This window comes from Eretmochelys imbricata, chromosome 27 (genome assembly GCF_965152235.1).
Source record: "Eretmochelys imbricata isolate rEreImb1 chromosome 27, rEreImb1.hap1, whole genome shotgun sequence".
NCBI lineage: Eukaryota > Metazoa > Chordata > Testudines > Cheloniidae > Eretmochelys > Eretmochelys imbricata.
This window is the reverse complement of record NC_135598.1, coordinates 9885655-9907732: the sequence shown is the minus strand read 5'-3', so window position 1 is coordinate 9907732 and position 22078 is coordinate 9885655. Positions and strand designations below refer to the sequence as shown.

At 45.6% G+C, this 22078-nt stretch overlaps 1 protein-coding gene and 1 long non-coding RNA gene across 2 annotated transcripts in view; one reads left to right on the top strand and one right to left on the bottom strand.

Moving 5' to 3' along the window:
- The window catches only part of ZNF652 (zinc finger protein 652), a 34258-nt gene extending 27355 nt beyond the window's left edge, over positions 1–6903 (bottom strand). Inside the window, exon 1 of the mRNA XM_077806059.1 lies at positions 6557–6903. The gene's annotated coding sequence lies outside the window, so the exon portion shown is untranslated. The remainder of the gene's footprint in view (positions 1–6556) is intronic.
- Positions 6904–9714: 2811 nt separating this feature from the next.
- LOC144257875 (uncharacterized) lies at positions 9715–12969 on the top strand. Its single transcript, XR_013344609.1, has 3 exons — positions 9715–9918; positions 12064–12222; positions 12804–12969. It is a non-coding gene; the product is annotated as an uncharacterized LOC144257875 (long non-coding RNA).
- Positions 12970–22078: the final 9109 nt, after the last annotated feature.

Sequence of the window (22078 nt, the reverse complement as noted above, 5' to 3'; positions counted from 1 at the left end):
AGAAGTTACAATGAATAGCACACAATTTGTTCCACATCTTTAAAATGCAGGAGCCATGGCTTACCGGCAGATAGGCATAGCAGGATAGCAGAGGTGGGGTTTTTTACCGACTAGGTTTAATCCTTCCACTAGATTGAAGGCCTGCACATTTCAAAAACGAGACAAACTAGAGCAGTGGTTCTCATCTAGATATTTGCCTAGTTTTACAAGAGGCTACATAAAAAGCACTAGCAAAGTCAATACAAACTAAAATTTCATACAGTGACTTGTTTATACTGTTCCATACACCGAAACGCAAGTACAATATTTACCAGTCGATTTTATAATTATATGGTAAAAATGAGAAAAAGCAATTTTTCGTTACTGGTGTGCTGTGACATTTTTGTATTTTTATGCCTGATTTTGTAAGCAAGTAGTTTTTAAGGGAGGTGAACCTTGGGATACAATCATGTGGAAAAGCTGAGAGTCCTGAACTAGAGGGCCATAGCAGCCAGTTTTGCCACTACATGACATGGGTGAGGAAGAGTTATTGCTATGTAATTTGGTCCCTGTCTCAAACTCCAAAAATCACTTCTCTGAACAAGAGCTTGTCTTTTCACAGCATAAGTTTACTGAAAGTCATGTTCATTGAAGGCCAATCCCATTCTAGTGCATGTCTCCAGAAAGAAGAAGTATTATTAACAGTGATCTGGATCCAAGTGCAATGCTATATTACAGGAAATCTAGGTGCATTCCTGGTAGCAGATGCCATCCTATTGTGAATTGAGGTTGCAACCAACCGTATTATCCATGTGCCAATCCTTTCCCAGTGTAAATCTTTAGGAAACCCAGATATGTTCACAGATTTGGTCACAGTGAAAGAATAGGGAACCCAAAGAAGACATAATTATAGTAAAAAGAAAAGGAGTCCTTGTGGCACCTTAGAGACTAACCAATTTATTTGAGCATGAGCTTTCGTGAGCTACAGCTCACTTCATCAGATGCATACCGTGGAAACTGCATCTGATGAAGTGAGCTGTAGCTCACGAAAGCTCATGCTCAAATAAATTGGTTAGTCTCTAAGGTGCCACAAGGACTCCTTTTCTTTTTGCGAATACAGACTAACACGGCTGTTACTCTGAAACCTATAATTATAGTAAACTGATCCCATCAAGAAATCTATAAGAAATCCTAATTAAATAAGGTTCCTTCACTGAGTTAACTGTAGCTGCACCCCTCGATCCACTAAGACAGAAAAACAAGAGGAATTAGTTGGAGTCAGGGATACAAATTCCATTTCGTATTTTATGAAAGGATCTAACTTGCAAGGAATAAACAAAAAACAAAATGTGTAGGAAGGAGAGTTATTAAAGTTACTGCTTAAAAAACCCCAGCTTGCTTGATTTTTTTAAAATGTAAGTTGCAAAGAACATTCACTTTAGCTGAAATCCTAAATATGAGTATTCTGTAGATGTCGAACACAACTCTAGTGAAGCTATCAGGACTGTCAGCCTTTAGCAATCAGATTAACATACAGTAAATGTCCAATCTCTCTGCTGATTTATCTGCTGCCTACATTAACCACTAAAATTCACACTAGGCCTGCCATGTGATTTGACTTCAGACACAGCATTCATTGAGACATTGAAGTCTTACAACACCCCTTTCACCACAAACTCTGAGCAGGTTTAAATAAGCAATGCCTCTGAGTAAGTGTAGCATTTGGAGCAGATTTTTTATTGTCTTCATCAAAACCAGCCAGCCACAGTGCAACCAAAGTTCCAATAAGCCCTCTGCATCTGCAAGATTCAGCTATGTTCCAAGTTAAATATTTCCATCTTATTGTGTACAACATTCAAAGAAATGAAGGTATGCAGATCATAGAACGCTAGCCCATAAATTTTCAACCATAAAACCTACAGCCTGAAAAAAGTTAAGCAGATCTGTACTCTTATACTACTTGATTACCTGTCTCCATGATGTCTCTCTAGCTTGGTTACCACCTCAGATATTCCTTTAGAAATAACAGACTAAAGAAGTTTTCAGTATTTGGAAAAGAATAAAATTGCTTGACAGGTTTAATATCAGCTGACTGCGAGGAGCCCAATACTGTTGACACAAGAACTCAAATCTCCTTGTCAAGGAAAGTATAGTAGTCATCCTCAATTCTAAAGGCTTATAGTACATTTTTTAAAGTACACTTTTTGGCAGCCTCTCAAACATTCAGCACAGATAAGAGCAAGGGTGCTTTTAGATGTTTTTGCAACTATATTGAGAAAACTTTTTTGAAGCTTCATAACTGAATGTTAATTTAGTACTAAACCATTTTTTTGCACTGCAACAACAAGAAGCAAGCCCACTACTGAACTCTTTCCTATATTCCATTTTTAACACACTTTCCCACAAAAATAATCAAATTTCCAAATTTAGGAGTAAAACTGCAAGCAAGAACTCCAGAAACTCTGAAGGTAGCTCTGGTTACAGCAGTTTGCAAAGCTTAGGATGGCTAAAATCAGAGTGCTTCTCCTGAGAGAAAACTACTGGTCTGAAACCTCCTTAGGGAAAAAGAAAAGGAGTACTTGTGGCACCTTAGAGACTAACCAATTTATTTGAGCATAAGCTTTCGTGAGCTACAGCTCACTTCATCGAATGCATCCAAATAAATTGGTTAGTCTCTAAGGTGCCACAAGTACTCCTTTTCTTTTTGCGAATACAGACTAACACGGCTGCTACTCTGAAACCTCCTTAGGGAAGAGTGTCTGAAAGTGTCAAGGAAACTAATGCAAGCTGTTTGTACTAATGAGTTTGAGCTGCTGGCACCACAGCTACCTCAAGAGTTTCACTCCCTCTGCAACTGTCCTCCAGCAGAGTGGAGTGATATAAATCACTCAGTTTTATGAAGCCTCAAAACAATTTGAACATTTGTACTATTGCACATTTAGAAGATTAAAATTTATAATGAACTAAATTACAAAGGTTTTCTTTTTAAAAATAACATTACTGTTAGGGTAATTTATTTGAATTTTACAAAATTGCAGAACTTGATCCTGCAAATACTTAAGGAGATAAGTAACTTTACTGACATGAACTCACTTAAAGTTAAGCACGTACACAAGTATTTGCAGTATGAGACAAAAACTGTATTTGTATTAAATATTTAGAGGTATAAAATTTGTTACTTCAAAACAAACAATAGCATCAATGTTAATAATGAAAAGTTATTTAGACTTACAATACAATAAAGTTAATATGAGCTTTTTATATATATACACACACAAATAAAAAAAATCTAAAGTTAGGCTCCTAAACCCATATTTAAGGCATTTAAGGGTAGGATATTCTAAAGCACGTATGTAATTCAGGAGTATAAATCCCATTGACTTCAAACCCTGATGGAGAAGTATTAGCATGGTTGAAATATTTTAGCATTCCTGACTTATAAAAGTTCAATATAACCGAAGATGGCACAGGCTGCAATTACAGTATGCGGTATTTGCTTATCAATTCTGTGACTGAATGTGTGTTCTTACAGTAAAGATGTTAACAATGCCCTGGACTTATCTTTTTCAGTATAGATGAACATTTTAAATATGAAGCTTCCTAATGGACAAAATTTCCATATAAAATCTGAAATTCTACTAACAATTAGGAAGTTAAAGAAACATACAATAATCTACTTTAGTAATTTAAGATTGTAAAATGGGAAGAATGTAAAGAACTAGCAGCACAAGTATTTTTAAAAAATTTTAGGGTTTTTTTAAAATTATGATTTTATCTAGTTTGTCTTCCAGTACAAGCCAAGCGCTGAATCTCACAGAAAGAGAGCAGTTCTCATAGCAGAACACATTACATGACTAGCTGCTCTGTGTTGTAGGAATTTAAGTAAGTAAATGGTTAGAAAAAGTTCTGTAATATTGACCCAAAGAAGCAGGTTTTCAGAAGAGATTATCTTCTCAACAGGTTGCCACTTCTTTGCCCCTACAAAAGAAATTTAACATAACAGGAACAATAGGCTTGCTTTTTGCACAGGCATATTATGGCACTAGTATATATAGAGTGCTAAATAAACGTAAGTCATTTCTAGCATGCAGTTTTGGAATCACCAAAAACATTTCTATCGCTGTCTCAGAAATATGCTGTCTGCACGCTACTCTTCAATTAAACATTCATATATAAAACATGATACTAAGGATGAAAGATGTTCTCTTGTTTACTGAGGTCTATCCAAGTTTAGCTGCATGAGTTTAAAGGATTTTTTCACCAGCTCTTCCTGAGGCTAACACTACATAAGCTCCCCTAGCTATAAATGGGGAATAAACTTCCTATATGTATACACAGAGTTTTCCCCTTTATATGCAATTACTCAACTCTAATTATACTATGATATTCTCACATTCCCTAACCCTAACACTCAGGCAACAAAAGCAGATTCTCCCAGCATCCTAAATGTCCAAATTGATATACTACCCTTAAAATCTAGCTAACTTGTTACTAAACTAGAGATCTCCTCATGAAAGATGTACTCTCATAGGAAAAACTGAACCTCTGTATTTTCACATTTGTGTCAAACAAAAAAGCAGTACCACTTAACCCATCAGATCATTTAAAATAGGCCAGTGATACAGTACTAGCTTAAAAGTGCAAGCCGAATAGCTTCTGCTAGTGTAAATGACATAAGTCCACATTATAAAGCTAAACGATTACACAAGCTACTTCATACTATAGCTTTATTTTCATTCTGAACTGACCTTCACAAATAAACCAGATCTAGTTTCTTGCACATCAGTTCTGAAGTTAGTAGCCGGAGAAACCCAAATCACTAGATACAATTCCGAAAAAAACTGAGAACACAGCTCACTAAAAATTTTACAATAAATGCATAAAAGACCTCTCCCCAGCACTGAAAAACTGCATAGTTACAAAGTCAATATAAACTATCTAATGATTTTACATTTTATGATCTCTCAATTGTACACTTCCGAGAAGCGTCCTATCCAACATCTGCACCACCCCTGACTTATGTTGTCAATATCAGGATATGAGCGTAAACTGTCTATGGAAGCGATTGGGTTCTTTTTTTCATACAGCACAGACACACTGTAGGTGCTTGATTAATCACCGTAAAATAGACAGAGTATCTTAAGCGAAAAGGGGAGGGAAAAGACTCTAGAAACAAGGTACCACTGGTTATACTAAACCACATCAGGTGTTTAAAGTGGAAAGGGATGATTTTTTTTTTTTAAAACAAAACACAGTCCATAAAATGTCATTAAAGATACTAAACTTTTTGAACATTTCAACCCACCCAATCCTTTTCCCATAACATACTCTACGAGCCCAGAACCCATACCAATGCAATTCAGTACCGGCATAACAGGGTTACAGAGCTCAACCCAGTGGACGCACAAGGCTAACTCCACATTAAGATCACGTGAACAAACAAGGCAGGCAGTCAATGCCATGACAAATCAAGGTGCATCAGACCATCTTTCACAAATCAATGCTTGCACATTAGAGCATCTCCTCTATTCAGTGCATACACACACCCCAGCATCATTCTCCTGATTCATGGCGCATACACCACTGTCAACAAAGCATGTGCCAGTTGTCATTCCCAGAACAATAAGGCTCAGGTCATCCTCTGAAAAAATGCACACCCCTCATACCCTCAGTGCACACACTACCTCCCCCACTCTTCCTTAGATCACTTCTACTACACCCAGACCCAAAACCTCAGGCACAATATATAAGAAAGAGTGCACCTATAATACTGTTATGCTTAACCATTTCATTCTTACAATGCAGGTACCAAGACATTCACAGACCCCTGAGCTGCACACAAGACAGCTCCACACAAACGGAAGCATGCACACTGCACGATTTGTCCTGGGATCATCAAGGCAGTGTGCCTTATGGAGTGATTGAAGAAACTAGAAAACATGGCCCACAGCCCGAGAGTAGGAATCACCAGGGGGAGAAAGAGGAGGTGGATACATTTTCCCCTCCCCGCATAACAACTCCAGAGCCAGCAGCAGAGGAGGGAAGGGGATGCATGTTGCAGCCCCCACGCATCCCTGCCGAGCTGGGGGGCATGCACACCCAGTGGGTGGCGGATGCACAGCCCGCAGGTGACAGCGGGGAAGAGGTTGCACCTGATCTCTCTATTGCCCCACACGCAATGCCGCCGCTCCCGGGAAGGAGGACGGCGAGACCCGGGCCCATCACCGAGCGAAGGGAGGGGATGTGCGGAAATGTAACCCCCCCTTGCTCAACGCAAGAGGCAGCACGAGAAGGTTTACCTGCTTCGGGCAGCCCAGCCCCCCACCTGCCCGGGCTGCAAACAGCCGGTGCAACCCCCCCCCCGTACCACCCCTCCGCCCCCAAGGTGCAGCAGCCGGTGCACGCCCCGCGCACCCTAGGGTGCGCCCCCCCCCGGGGGGGGCTTCAGCTGCTGCCGCCTCCCGACTCTGCCCAAGTTCCTTCCCCCACCCCCCACCGAGGCCGGGCCTAGCGCTGCCAGCCGGCTGCCCCCAAGGCCCGACCGGGGTCCCCTGCCGGGCGGGCGGCCCGTACTCACCCAGGCCGAGCCCCTCTGGGCCACCTCCGCCGCCGTCCATGCCGGGCGGTGGAGGGGAGGAGAGGGGAGGGAGGGGGGCGGGCGCCAGGGGCCCTCCCTCCCGCTCAGCCCCCGAAGCCGCCGCGGCGCTCGCGTAGCTGCCGCCTCAGGCCCAGGCCCCGCCGCCGCCGGACGCGGCTCCCGCTCCCCTCAGCCGCCGCCGCCGCCGCAGCGCTACGTGGCCGCCGCAGCCAGTCTCGCGACTCAGGCTCGAGCGCGAGCGATGAGGGGGGAGGGAGGGGAGGGGGGGGAAAAAAGGGAGTGAAAGGGAGCGCGCGCGAGGCGCCTCGCGCCGCCTTTTCAGCCTGTCGCGCGCGCAGCCCCATAGGCGGCGGCGGGGGAGGATGGAGTTGGCGCATGCGCCGTAGGGCGGCCCTGTGCTCACCTCTGCCAGCAAGTGAAGTCCAGCAGGAGGGGAGGAAGCGGGCGCAGGGGGTTCGGTGCACACGTGAGAGGCTCGCCCTGGGGGCAAGTTGGGTGTTGGAGAGGGGTAGAAGTCAGTGCTCAGAGAGGGGGGTGGATACTGAGCTCAGCAGGGTGAAGGGGGGGTCAGGAGTGGAGTGGGGTCATGCTGGGGGGGGGGTGGAGGGGGCGCCAGGCTTTGAAGGGGGATGGGTGCCATACTCAGGGGGTTGGAGTGGGTGCCAGGCATGGAAGGGGGATGAGTGTAGGGTTCAGGGGGGTAGGTGCTGAGCTCCGTAGTCTGGAGTGATTGCCTGGCTGTGGAGGAGGGTTGGTGGGCTAATGATTATTGCTAATGATTAATACTCTTTGCACTCTTAAGAAACCTAAAGCTACTGTACTATACAACTACCGCAAAGATGCAAAAACCTGCAAGTCTTGCCATCGTAAAATCTGGGCCACTGACACCACAGAATCCTGTAGCATGGTTAATAAGGGCAAGCACTAAAGACAGAAGCCACAAAATTGCAAAAGTGTTGCATGCAATTGTTGCAAACGCAGCGCTGTTTGCAGGCATATGTGATTTCATTTTTCTGGGATCCCTCTGTTGCTGCATGGAATCCTGCAACCAGGGGGGCTATGGCAAAACTCCAATAAGAACAGATTTCAGAGTAACAGCCGTGTTAGTCTGTACTCGCAAAAAGAAAAGGAGGACTTGTGGCACCTTAGAGACTAACCAGTTTATTTGAGCATAAGCTTTCGTGAGCTACGATGAAGTGAGCTGTAGCTCACGAAAGCTTATGCTCAAATCAATTGGTTAGTCTCTAAGGTGCCACAAGTACTCCTAATAAGAACAGAGTCAGACACACTGCTGGCACCTGCGTGCGCAGTCTCTCCTGCAGCAAGATTAAAAAATACTTTCAAATGCTTTCTCTCTATGCATGCATTTCTGTGCCCCCATCCCCCAGTTCCTTCTTAGTATTGGCATGCCTACACATCCTCGAACCTCTTATGCTGGAGAAAGAGGCTAATGCTGACTGATTGCAGCACGGATAAAGCAGTCGTGTAAATGATCCCAGGCTGCCTAAACCAACCGTTACTCTATTGTCCTCAGCTAGGTAATTACAGTGAGATTTCACTTAATTAAAGTCATCTGAGCTGGGCGAGCTGCGGCAATGCTCTGAGAGCTTTGAGGAACTGTGGCTAACACCAACCCACGCATAGATTGTCTTTTGGCTCTGAGTAAAAGTGACTGGGTCCTGGGCTTAGTTGCTCTTCAGCAGCATGAGGGTTTATATTCGAAACAGCAGTGACCCCTGTCTGTCAGCTTCACTGAAAGGTGCATGGAAGCATGAACCTCTAGCATAATGCAAATGCTGCCCAATTTTCATTTAATCAAGGGCTTGTTGCACTTAAGTGCCCTAACATTGATACGGAATATATGAAGCATAAAGGTACATGTAGAGAGAGATGTGGTCTGGTTACAGGACTGGGAACCGGAAGCTCTCCTGAGTTTTCTCCTAGCTCTGCTACTGACTCATTGTATGGCACTGGCCAAGTCATTTGATCTTTCTGTATCTGTTTTCCCATCTCTACAATGGAGATAGTAATATATTACCTACATTCCAGAGGGCTTATGAAGAAGAATGCTTTTAATGTGCTTTGAAGGCAAGTGCCAAATATTAGTAAGTGTTCTGATTGTTTCCAGTGTTGTTGTAGCTGTGTTGGTCCCAGGATATTAGAGGTGGCTGAGGTAATATCTTTTACTGGACCAGCTGCTGTTGGTGAGAGAGACAAACTTGCAAGCTTACACAGAACTGTTCTTCAGGTCCTGAAAGATCGCTTGTCTCCCTCCTCAACAAAAGTTGGTCCAATTAAAAAATATTACCTCATCCACCTTGTCCCGCTCTATGTTCATGTAGCACTCTACCCCTGCAAGGTTTGGTTCAGATTTCATTGACTGAGAAGGCTTTGGCCCCTCCATCAATAACAATAACACCCTGCTCGACCTCTCTAGAATAAAGTGATCCTCCATTTTACAGATTGGGAAACTGAGGCAAAGATGCGGTCGCTCAGGAAGGCTGATGGTCCTGAGTTTTGTTTTCCTTGGTGTAAATCAGGAGTAGCTGCATTGACCTCAGTGGAGTTACGCTGATGTAAAACAGTTGTGGTAGGAAAGTCAGGGCCTGTTGTGTCAATGCAGTTAGGATCAGACTTCAGTGGAGTTAATCCAGTTTGACAGTGGTGTGACTATGCAGAATTAGGCCCCAAGAATTTAAGATCTTCAGATCTAGCTGCCTCCAGGTTATATTTGGTTGCAGCTCAGCTGGAAAAGCACCTAGTGGTTATAACAGCAGATTGGGAGTCAGGAGACTCTGTTCTAGTCACACCTCTGCCACCAGTTTGCTGTGTAACCTTGGCCAAATCACCTAACCTTGCTCTGCCTCAGTTTCCCTGTTGGTAAAATGATAATAACGTTTAACTTACTGGGATGTTGTGAGGCTAAGTTAATATTGTAATGTGCATTGACATTCTCAGATGAAAAGTGCTATAAAAGGGCAACATATTGTATTGTGAAGGCCGCTATGAAAGTACAAGTATTTATCTCTCTCACAGAGGCATTGTAAAACTTTTTAGGTTTGTAATTGAGACAGAGAGAGATTCTATGATTTACCCATGTCATTGGCAGTCAGCAAGAAAAAACAGTAGTCTTGATTTGCAGTCTGCTGCTCCAAACCCTACCTCCAAGTTTCTCAATCTTTTTCCACCTAGAACCTCCTCCCCGCAGAATTCTGCCTCTAGTGGATAGCACACTGGACTGCAACCCCAGGGACCTGTGTTCTATTCCTGGCTCTGCCCCTGGCCTTCTTGGTGCTCGTGGACAAGTCACTTGACCTTCCTGTGCCTCAGTTTCCCCACAGGTAAAATGAAGATAATGATACTGACCTCCTTTGTAAAGTGCTTTGAGCTCTACTGGTGAGCAGTGCTAGATAAGAGCTATGTATTCTTTATAGCACTCTTCCATGGCTTCTTACTGTGTCCTGAATTTCCCAGTGCTTTGCGGGAACAGGGTCACTGCAGGAAACTAAGGGGTGGCTCTTTGGTGCTGGTGGGGCTATTGCTTGGTGGGTGGGTGGCTGCTGACTACAGGTGGCTGGTGGGAGATATAGGGCTCGAAGAGGATGCTGGATTGCTGTGGAGCTGTTTTCTTCCTGCTCCTGCATCTCCCGGTGCTCGGGGAGGCCCTGCTTTGAGAGGCTGTGAAGCCTTTCCCATGGCCTTTAGACACACGACTTCCCTTGCCCCAGAGCTGAACACAGTGTAGGAGAGGCAAGAATTCCACTGTGACCAGGTTAGGGGGTAAAAGAGGGTAGGACAAGGGAGTGGGAGCAACTGGAAAGGGGAGGGTTCAAAATGATTAACCTGAGCTGGTTCCTGGTAGCATTTTCCCTGTGGTTCAGCAGTTGGGTTGTGACCCACAGTGAGTGTCGCCTCTGACCATGTATCCTCTGGTCCTTGGGGTTGTTTCTTGTATTGCCTTGTCTGTTGTGCACAGCAGGTGAAGTTTGGTGGGAGGTTCTCTAAGCAATTCTTTTTGTATGTAAATTACCTACAAACAGATTTGACCTGGTCACAATTAGTACAGCATGAAAATGACTCAGAGCTTTAATACAGGGTTACAATAAAGCTCTCCTGAGATCTTTCATTTACAACAGTGATACTCAGAGCTCAGTGGCTCAGGAGCCGAATTAGCGATCAGCATTATCCAAAAGAGCCACAGAAGTGTGAATTAATTGTTTCATTTACTGTAGTACTATATATTCATATTTAAATGGTATGACGTGGAAATATTAATAAATATACAAAGTTCTCACAGCAAAATGACTGACCAAGTATTATTATTTTAATCAATTACAGTTGGTGAATAGCATAGTTAAAGCATCCTGATCGGTTACTAATTAAATCACACAGTGCTTTAATAGCATGTGCTGCAGGAGACGCATTAAAGAGCCCCTTGCGGCTCGTGAGCCTCAGTCAGAGTATCACTGAATTAAAACCTCAAATAAAAGGGACAAGTAAGTTGGAGAGCCCCCCGTGGCATATAGCCAGCATAGCTGACTTTTGTGTCTCACCGCCTACTGCACTCGCTATAGGGACATGGCTGCAGTATCTTTGCTCCCATCGGTTCCTGGACGTCATAACCTACCAGCTGGCTCAGTTCAGAGCTGTCCCCAGGCTGTTCTAATCTATACTGAGGCTGAGGTAGACCTAACTTGAGAGTCAGGGAGCCCTTGCTGTGGCCAGGGAAGAATCTCAGCCTAATAGAATCAGGGCTGCCTCTTTTGACCACGGAGAAGGCGGCTCAGGTGAAGGGTGGTCTGTCTTTGCAAGAGCAATACCTGCCTGTGTGAATTAATTCAATTATAAATAAACGCAGTGTGTGCTCCAAAATTACAACTGAAATGCAAAAATTTAGGAACCTGCAGCTTAGAGAGCTGGATGATTGAGATGGCTATGAGCAAAGAGATCTGCCTACTGGATTTGGTATCTCAGGGAAGGAAGGGTTTCTGATCTGGTCTTCCAGTTCAGGCCTGTTTCTCAAGAGAATGAAATACTTTCCCAAACATCTTATCTGTACCACAAAGGCTGAATGGTGCCCTATAGAAGATACCATTCTAGAGCAGTTTGACTTTTCTCCTAGCCTTGGGCCCCTCTCCTGTACATCTCCTGCAGGCCCCGAGTGCCTTGCAGGACACTCTCTTTGTTAGTGATTGACCAATCCCATTGACGGTTCTCAGTTTCCTCAGTAAGAATCTCTCAGAGACATTGGCTGCCAAACTCAGTTCCTATTCCCACAAAGGACTCTGTTTTGGATACTTCTGTTTTTCTCTTTGATCCAAGTTTTGACATGAAAAGACATGTCAGCCAGGAAGGAAAAAAAAACAACCAAACCCACACCTCTGCCTCCATATGAGCTTCTTCAACACATGGAGCTGCACGCTTGCCAATCAGCCACAGATCCTTATCAGCCCTCTGATTTCCTCATTGTCCTCTTCCCTCTACAGTCTCCCTTCACATCATTCATTGTACAACCTCTAGCGGTATGTAACCCGTACTGCAACCCCCCCAGTCCTCCGAAAGGATATAAATCATAAGCCCCGACCACGTGCTCACTGAAGATCCTGTGGCACGGCTCAAGATATCCTGAGGCAATTCCAGTGTGGGTAATTATCTTCTACATTCCCCCTATGGTTTCAGATGGATATGACATAGTTCTGCCCTAGACTGTTGTGTAAGGTTCCCAAACAGCTGCTCTATCTCACCCCAGAGGTAGCTGCATTTCAGTGGTAGATGAAGTGCTTCCTGTGCATAGTTTGTTGATCAGCTCATTAAATCTGCAAAGCACCTTGGGATCTCATGGGATGAAAGGTGCTATAAAAATGTAAGTAATTATTAGGCTAGCATCATTAAACACGCCCTGGGATTTTTAATATTATCATACATTTATTATATATGAAGCATGTTTTTAAATTAAAGAATCCCGAAGAGCTTTACAAAACCTTTAACAAATTATAGCAGCAGCACGGAGGTGCAGCTGGCTCTGGGGTGGAAAGCAGTGACCAAACACCACGCAGTATACTGCAGAACAGTGTGGGAAGGGAAAGCCAAGCACGCTGAGGTAAGCTCCTACTTTTACAAGAAGTGCAATGGGATCGTAAACATCCCTGTGGCATAGGCAGGGTCTCAGTTTTGACACCTACCATCACCCAATAAACTAAATGGTCTACACTTTATATCTACCTAGGAAGGAAAAAAGGTTGAGGTCAGCTCTGCTGGGATCAGAACTGATGGTGTCAAGGAGCCCAGGTGTCTCAAACCTAATGCTTAGACTGCTAAGCCATCCTTGCTGGTGTCACTTTGGGAGAGGAAGAAGCTACAGACCCAGTATAATAATGGAAGCTCTAATGGATCAGCACATGGTAATTAAACTGTAAATTCACTGGGGCAAAGTGTGTCTTATCATATATGTTTGCACCGCGCTGGACACGGTAGTGATGCTCAGAAAATGAACAGTTATTCCCTGGGGGTCCATGTGTGGATCTTTGGTCTGATATCACTTTTAAACACTTGAAAGTAAGCTAATGAGTCTGGGACTGTAGCAGCTGGACAGGGCTGGGAATGGGAGAGCTATTGTGTGAAAGGGAATCTGGCAGGGGTTGGGGGGAATTGTAACTTACAAATTCTCTTCTGTTGACTCTTTGTTAATATGTTGGTTTTTTGTATCTGTCTGTCTTGTCCTTATTGTAAGCACTTCAGGGCAGGGATGAACTCTTCTAAAGTTTTGACCAGTTATACCAGTATAATTATACCAATGTAGTTAACCTGATGTACTGGTATGACTCCACACACGGACACATTTTTTTTCTGATTTAAGTGGCTTTTGGGGGAGAGGGGTAAGCTTAAACCCCTTCCCAAGTAACAAGCTAAACCAAAACCAAGCCTGCTTATACTGGAATAAGTGTCCACACGGGGGTTATACCGCTATAACTACAGTGCTTTAAAATCACATCCTACCTTATACCAGTATAACTTCCCTGGTTAGACAAGCCCTAAGGCCCAGATCCTCCAAGGTATTTAGATGCCTAACTCCTATTGATTTTAATGGGAGTTTGGCCCAGATTCCACAAGGTATTTAGGCACCTAAGAGTTTGTAAAGCACCTAACCCAATGGCTCCAATCCAGGGTGGAGTTTTTGGGGTAAGAGGAATACAAAGAATCCATAGGTTCTTGCTCCCCACCGTATAGAATTAGCCTCTGGAGTCCTGTCCCCTCTAAAGAACTTGTTTGAATTAATCTCTCTTGGACTTGCTCATTTTGCTTAGACTTAACCCCTGCTTCCTTCCTGTTCTTGCCTCTCTTGAACACAAGAGTATTTTTAACCTAGTACTTTGGTGGCATGTTGAGTGCTCTTCTGTCCAGCCTTGTCCCACCCTTCCTGTTGCAGCCACCACTCTTTGCCCTCCAGTTTAGTTATAACTGAGAGGACAAATTTTGCATCTAGTCAGTGGTACATGGACCCTGAGCCTTCCGCATAGCCCTCCTGAACATCCATAGCTCCCCTCTGCTCCTGATGGACTCTGGGGCAGTTCCTAGGAGACTGGAGGGAGCTTGTTCCTTATTACGGCTGCTACCCATGGAGCTGAGAGTCAGGTCTCCTTGGGTAATGAGACCTTCTCTACTGATGTCTTGCTGTGTGACCTTAGGCATTCTCTGTTCGTCTTGCTGCACCACCATGGGTGTCCTTTCGACTTCGCCATTTCTGTGACCTTGAGCAAGTATTTCACAGCTGTGTCAAATGGGGATAGTGAGGCTTGCCTTGCAGAGTACCTCTACATCTAGAGATGAAAAGCTGCCTCGTCAGTGGAAAGGTTTTTTTTTAATTAATTTCCTCTATCAATCCGGTGACACTGTCTCCCAAGTTGGGGTGAAGTGTCTTCTATCGTCCTGCAGCGCCCATCCTTTACAGCTCTGGTTTTGATTTCATGGGATGACAACACATCAGTGGCATTTTTACTTTGTTCTTCATCACGGCACTTTTTCTATATCTTTGGGTTTTATGCTGTCAACCATCACTGCAATGTCTGGGCTTCTTCCACGTAAAGAGCTAGAACTAACTCGAGTGTTGCCCCTAACTTGAGTCCAGTCCACACACAAAATCCTTTCACCGGAGGGTAGGGGTGCTTTTCCACTCAAGAAGGCTGGCCTGCCAGGGGTGTAGGTTCCGTCAGCACAACTTGACAGCTGCTCCCCCGACTGCTCTGGAGTGTGGATGCAGCTTAGCTTTGGTGGAGCGCTGCTAGTTCTCCTATGCCTTCCCACAATTCCCCCTGTGTGCCCAGAAAGGACAGACACGTTATCCCCCAAGTCACTGGGAAAGAATTCATAGAGTGGTTCAGCTTATTGCCGTACAAAGAACCCAGGGATGTGTCCTCACATGAGGGGCCCGACACGAGTGAGTGCCATGTCAGTGTGGAGACAGCCGCTCCAGGGTTATCGCTCAGTGGGGCCATTCTCGCTTGAGCTTGGCTAGCTCGAGAGGAGCAACCCCCGTGCAAATCTCTCGAGTCCCCTCTGCAGCAAAGGCAGACCAAAAATCAGTAGCGAAGGCTCTAGTGGAATGACTCCTCTCCCTTTTGGGGGTGTGAGCTCTGCTTGGGGCGGGGTGTTTTCCTTTGTTTCCATCTGGGTTGTTTTAGGCTGAGTAGATGTGGGTGTCAGTGGTGTGAGAGTCATTTGTGCTATGGTTAAAAGGCTTTCTTGAAGAGGAAGATTTTGCAGTATTTTCTAAAGATGATCAGATTACTATTTACTGTTTGTATCACCATAGAGCCTAGGGCAGAGGTCCCCAAACTGTGGGACGCGCTCCTAAACATTCAGGGGTGTGTGGCAGGGCCTGAGCTAGCCCCCACAGCGGTGGGGAGGGAGCCTGGCAGCAGCTCCACACCTGGCCATGCAACCACCCTCAGCCCCTGGCAGAGGCTCCATTCTCAGCTATGCTCCTGGCCCCATATGCAACCCTTACTCCTGTTTGTGGTTCCCCCCACCTTTTCCCCGGGAGCCACAGCGCCGCTGCCGGCTCTGGGGAGAGCAGAGAGGGGAAAGGGGGGGCATGACCCTGAAAAGTTTGGGGACCACTGACCTAGGAGCTTCAGTCAGAGACCAGGACCCCGTTGTACTAGGTGCTGTACAAACACAGAACACACAAACAGTCTCTGCTCCAAGGGGCTTACAGTCTGCTAGGATCGTGTCATCTCCTATTCAGGTTTCATCCAGATCTCATTGACTGAGAAGGCTTTGGCCCCTCCATCAATAACATTAACACCCTGCTCAACCGCTCTAGAATAAAGTGATCCTCCATTTTACAGATTAGGAAACTGAGGCAAAGATGTGGTCACTCAGGAAGGCTGATAGTCCTGAGTTTTGTTTTCCATGGCGTAAATCAGGAGTAGCTCCATTGACCTCAGTGGAGTTACGCTGTTGTAAAACAGTTGTGGTAGGAAAGTCAAGGCCTGTTCTATCGATGGAGTTAGGATCAGACTTCAGTGGAGTTAATCCTGACTGACACTGGTGTGACTATGTAGAATTAGGCCCCAAGAATTTAAGATCTTCAGATCTAGCCACCCCAGGTTAGATTTGGTTACAGCTAGGTTCAGAGCTTTGCTCACTCCCTTCTCCCCCACTTTTCCAGTGCAGTGTATTTCTCACTCTCTGCACCTCAGCGTGGTGGTGTTTTATACTGCCACTGTGAACTACTCCACCAGCTGCAAAGCAACGATGAACCAGACCCTAGGTCTTGCCTTACAGTCCCCAGCCCTAATGGCTATAAAACATACCCTTCAGCTGTGCTCTATGATACACGGTACAGCAAACCCAGGGAACATCCTTACCTGGATAGAGTTCAGCTCTGGCAGCTGCTGCAACAGAGAAGAAGCATGTTTTCTGACGGCTAAGTTCCAAGTTACAACCGCTCTGATGATGTCTGGCTGTATGGTTACGCATGGTCTTCTCTTCACAAATCAGGTGAACTGGTTATCTATTTTAAAAAATCAGGGGGGGCGGGAGGGGAGGTGAGGCAGAGAGGAAATCAGGCAGTTTCCTGTTTGTTTGTGCTGAACAAAAGTGTGTTTGGTTGTTCTGAGTGATAAGTGAGCCTGCGAGCTGCCTTTGAGAGACTAGAGCACAGCTATGCAAATTAACATCAGAGAAATTATAAAGATGCAGACTGAAATCTTCCTCCATATGAAAAATCTCAACCATCAAATCATCTTGGGACACTTAAAACAAGGGAGAGAAGGGATGGGGACCTTCACCTTAGCTTGCACACATCCTAGGTCAGCAGTGACTGGAGCCAGTGACCAGATGATTGCCCACAGGCAGCTTTTGTGAAATAAGTTTGGCAGTTCTCAGTCTGGTTCCTCCTTGGAAAAGCACCAGTGCACTTGGCCCCAGTTGTCTCTTGTTGGAAGTCTCCGCTGGCCCAAGATATGGGGCATCCAGCTCAGGCCTGAGAGATGTTGGTGGCGAAATGCTGGGATTAAGCATACACTGCTGTCCCTGTTCTGTGGCTAAATAAATACAGGACCTTGGTCTTAAAGCAAATAGTTGGCGTAGCACTAAGGGCTTGCCTACCCACAGAAGTTGCCCTGACTTAACTTAAATTGGTTTAAAAACCGATTTAAGCTAAACCGATGCAACTTGGTGTGTGGACACTAATGCTTACAGACACGAGCTAAACTGCTGTAAGCCAGGTTTAAACTGATATGAGCGTCTGTGCCCAATGTTGCACCAGTGTTTGAGTCACACCTGGTGGTGCAACTGTGCTTGTAGACCAGTCCTGCTAGGATAACTAGCTTCTTAATAGGGGGCCTAAGAGAGAAATTCTCAGAGAGAGAGGCTCCATTGTCCACATGCCTCATACACCAGCATGTTTTAAAAACCAAATTCCAATTAGCCATAAATCCTCCATCTGATTGATTGATAGATAAGGGCAAAAGTGCAAAGTCCTGCTCCTAAATCCTCGATCCTGATTGGCTACAATAGATACGACTGCCACACAACGTCTGTCCCTCCTTCCTGATTGGCTCAGACCCCAACTGGCTACAGGAGAATGAGGTAGGTTTCATTTCACTTCATGCATCATCTGTGCTCTGAGTGCAGGATTGTTATTACTGGCAAGGCTGTCTGGGGCAGAAAGAACCCAGATGGACTTTCAAATCGCAGGAGAACTGATGTGTATCATTTTTTTGGCTTGTAAGTGGAGCACATTTTTATTGAGGTCACCCAGTGGCAAGAACAATGAACCTAATACATTGTCTTAGCTAGCACTCCCGCCCCCTAAGAATCTCATATGCAGGCATAAACTAATGAATTCTCACAGGCTCCTCATTAGTTTGGTCAACATCATTAAAAATGGGAAGATGGAAACCAATACCTAAGGTCAGTGGAATAGCTCTGGATCTCGAGGTCCACCTTGTTCTTTAACCCCCAGACCAGGGATTTCAAACTCAAATCACCACGAAGGCCACACGAGGACTAGTACATTGGCCCGAGGGCCGCATCACTGAAACCTTTTCACACAGCGATACAAAAGTATAGGCAAAAATGAAAAAAATGAAGAGTAATATAGTATGTTATTAAAAGTCAATGTATTCACTTTTTTAAAACTGTAATGTGAAGAGGGGTTTTAATAAAATATAAACATCTGTAACTATTCCTTATGTGGTCAGTAACACTGATGATGATCTACACTAACAGTCTATCAACATCGCTGTAATGGCAGGAACTTTTTAAAGTAACTATTCGTACAAAATACATTGCCACTTTTAACAAACATCATCCCAACTACTCACAGCAAAGAATCATACATGCTGAACTTTGTATCTCAGACTGCTCGTCTAGTCCATGAGGCCCCACCCCTGTCCCGCCACTTCCCACCCTGCGGCCACCCCCATTCCAACCCCTGTCCCAAAGTCCCCGCCCAAACTCTGCCCCCTCCCTGCCCCTATTCCAACCCCTTCCCCAGATCCCCACCCCGGCCCCACTCTTCTTCCCCTGAGCTTGCTACATCCCTGCTCCTCCTCCTCCCCCCCCCCCCCCGGAAAATGCTAAGCACTGCCAAACAGCTGTTTGGCGGCGGGAAGCACTGGGAGGTAGGCGGAGGAGCGGGGACGCGGCACGCTTGGGGGGTGAGGGAGGGGGGGGCTGGGGGTGAGGGGAGCTTGGCTGCTGGTGGAGTCGGCGCCTATGGCGGGCCACAGGAAATAACACTGCGTGTTTGAAACCCCTGGTCTTAAAGGCTTCCAGGCCAGCACTGTCTACCAGTTCTACATTCATTTAAACAAATTGTGTAGAACGGATCAAATAAATGAGAGTACTGGGTCCTGGTGGATTCCTCTGCCGCTGATAAATTAACTGTAGGCAGCAGGACTCCAGCACAACAGGATTGGTGTAATCCCTGCACAGCTTAAAATTTCTCCTCTCCAGCTCTTGGTTTTATCATTTCTATCCCTCTATGGAGCAGCTGTGAGAAGATCCCAAGTAGATTCCAAGCCGCAGTCTACTGTGGAATGAGAGGTGCTGCACTGGATGTGCAAGAACAACATGTTTTCAACACCATCTCTTTTCTTCCTGCTTGTGGATTCACCATCAGGCAAAAATCTTGCAGCTGGATTTGCTCCTGGACACTGGATGCAAGAAACTTCCTGCAACTGAATTCACCACTAGGGATAAGGTGTGAGGCAGCTGTTAGTGAGAAATATTGTATCTCCAGACTCAGCGTGCACAGGGGATGCTGCCATGTCGGGCATGGAAATTGGCAGGGGAAAGGAGGATTAAACAAGGAGCTGGCTATTGACGGTTTTGGAGAGCTGAGAACAGTTCCACACAGGCAGGACAGACAAGGTCTCCCACAAATCCTAGAATGGCACCTGCTAGTGAGGCGTGAAGAACCCTGCCACATGTATGTCTGCAGGAGCCCGAGCATCAGACAGGAGCCTGCACTTCCAGAGTAGATGCAGCTACACTGGTAGTGGTGGACGTACCAATGCAACATGCTTGGCAAGTACAGGTTTCACGTGCGAGTGCCCGGGTGCGGGTTCTCTGCTGTGTAGATGTGACCAAAGATACAATTAGAAAAGGAGGACTTGTGGCACCTCAGAGACTAACCAGTTTATTTGAGCATAAGCTTTCGTGAGCTACAGCTCACTTCATCGGATGTAGCTCACGAAAGCTTATGCTCAAATAAATTGGTTCGTCTCTAAGGTGCCACAAGTCCTCCTTTTCTTTTTGCAAATACAGACTAACACAGCTGTTACTCTGAAAGATACAACTGTTGTAGCTACCAAAAGCGTGGCACGAGATGTATTAAACAGGGAAAAGGGCAGCATAGCTTGAATGAGACGCCTTAGTAGAGTAGCAGTAAACCAGTGAAATGAGCAAGGGAGACTGGTTTGGAAAAGCCTGCCCTGGCAAGGCGTCTGGTATCACGAGTTTAATGGGATAGCCTGGCACAGAAGGGGTTAAACAGGCAGCTGAGCACCCAAACTTTGTTTGCACATGACCGTGTGACAGATTTCACACCAGTGGTTTGCATGTTTAGTGCTGGCCCAGCACTTTCTCAGTATTGTCTTTGCCCTCAAGGTCTGGGAAGAACCTTTCTCCTCTGAGGGTACCTTGACCTATTTACTCACCTGCCCTGATTGCAAGGGATACACCTTCTTTCTTTTCTTTTCCTTCCCTGGCCACAAGTTCTGCTCTGCTCCTAAGATTTATTGCTGCCATCTAGTGGTGCTAAAAGGACAAGGCCTGATCATGACTGCCGCCCCCGCTCTACCAACACAGCGTGGGTCTGTGAAAAACGTATTGTTCCCTCTGTAGATCTGTGCTTTTCGGTGAATGAAATGACCTGTCCTGGCTGGAGGCTGCAGCCCTCATTTCCCATCTGGTGAAAGAGCCCCCCTGACTTTCAGCATCTAAACTATCTTCACAGATACCCGTAAGAAACTGGAGGAGCCATGGATTTTGTCCGAACACGATGTTGCTATCCGTGTCAGTCAGTGGGGTAGGTAGCTACAGGGAGACTTTGGAGAAACAGAGAGGCATTTTTTGTTGTTGGTATGGAACAATAAACAGGAAAGATTCTGGACTGGGCATTGCTTTGAGCAACTTCCGTTTTTGTTTCTAGTATATTTTTAGTGATAGTGATATGCCTGGAGTTCCCTCCAACATTCACAGAACAGATGCACTGATGTGAGGTGGACACATACCTGGTGGAGAGACCAAATATGGCAGGGAGAAGGGAGTTGAGTCTTCATGGTTAGGTCAATCCCCTTTTCTGAGAAGGATGCCCATTAGTGGTGATAGTGGTTTTTGATTGCAGACACCTTATCTACTGAGAATTAACTAGAGGTCTTTCAACTTCATTTCAGCTAGCTCACCCAACCACCATCCATCTTTGGTCACCACTTACTCATGTTGGATTCTAGCACAAAATTACCTCCATGCTTGGCACCTTTGGATGATAGGCAAGTACCATTGTTTCCTCGCTGCGTAAGGCTGATCTCTCAGGAACAGGCTTCAAGCATGTTGGTGAGGCAAGATGGAGGAAGCTAGTGCTGCGACTTTCCAGGTTGCACCAGTTCTGCTGGTTAGTAGAGATCGGACTGCCTCCTTCAAGGGTGCCAATCCAGCACCTCTACCACTGAGTCAGTTCTTCTTTCATAACTTCCCAATGATTGCATGCACTCTGCTATGGCTGTCTCTCCACTAATACAGAATCCCTTTCTTAGGTAGGAAAGGGTAGAGACAGGTGGGTCTAGCAACTCAAGCCAAATTAAGCCTAGGGGGGGCTCCCATAGGACTCCTCAGTAGCTGGAGGAGGGTGTTAACAGAAAGGAGAGAGGGGAATAAGAAACAGTGTGCTTTAACTGGAGATCAGGGGTAACAAAATAACCCACGTTGCACTGAGAAGCTCAAGATGTACATGCCTCTAACCTGTCCCCATTTTTTGACTTTCTTGCATCTTAGTTCTTGTTGGTGTTTCACTTTTATTATTTGTTATTTACATCATAAATGCTGAACCAAGAGAAAGCCACATTCTTCAAGAGGGTATTGGGCTGCTGATTTTTACAAGAATTCTGCTGGGAGTTGCTGGCTTGATGCAACCTGAGCCTGAAGTCCTCTCTAAACCCCTCAGGCCAAGTACAGAATGGGTCATGGCACTGCAAGTGTCCTCCAGCCTGCCCTGCCAGCATCTTAACCTTGGTTATAGAAGCTCCCAGCCTCTGGGGGTGGGGAAGTGAAGAGAGGAGTGAAGATCAGTCTTTGGCTCAGTTCAGGCCTGGAGTTCTCTGCTGAGACTGTCAGGGAGGCTGCTAATTAGGGTGGTGTTTTGGGGTGACATGGACAACTGTACACAGAACTGGGCTGACAGCTCCAAGCTTGGTTGTCATAGCCAACGAGATGCTGATGGCTTTGTTACAGCTGAACTCAATCAAAGCAGCATCCATCAGCATAGAGGCT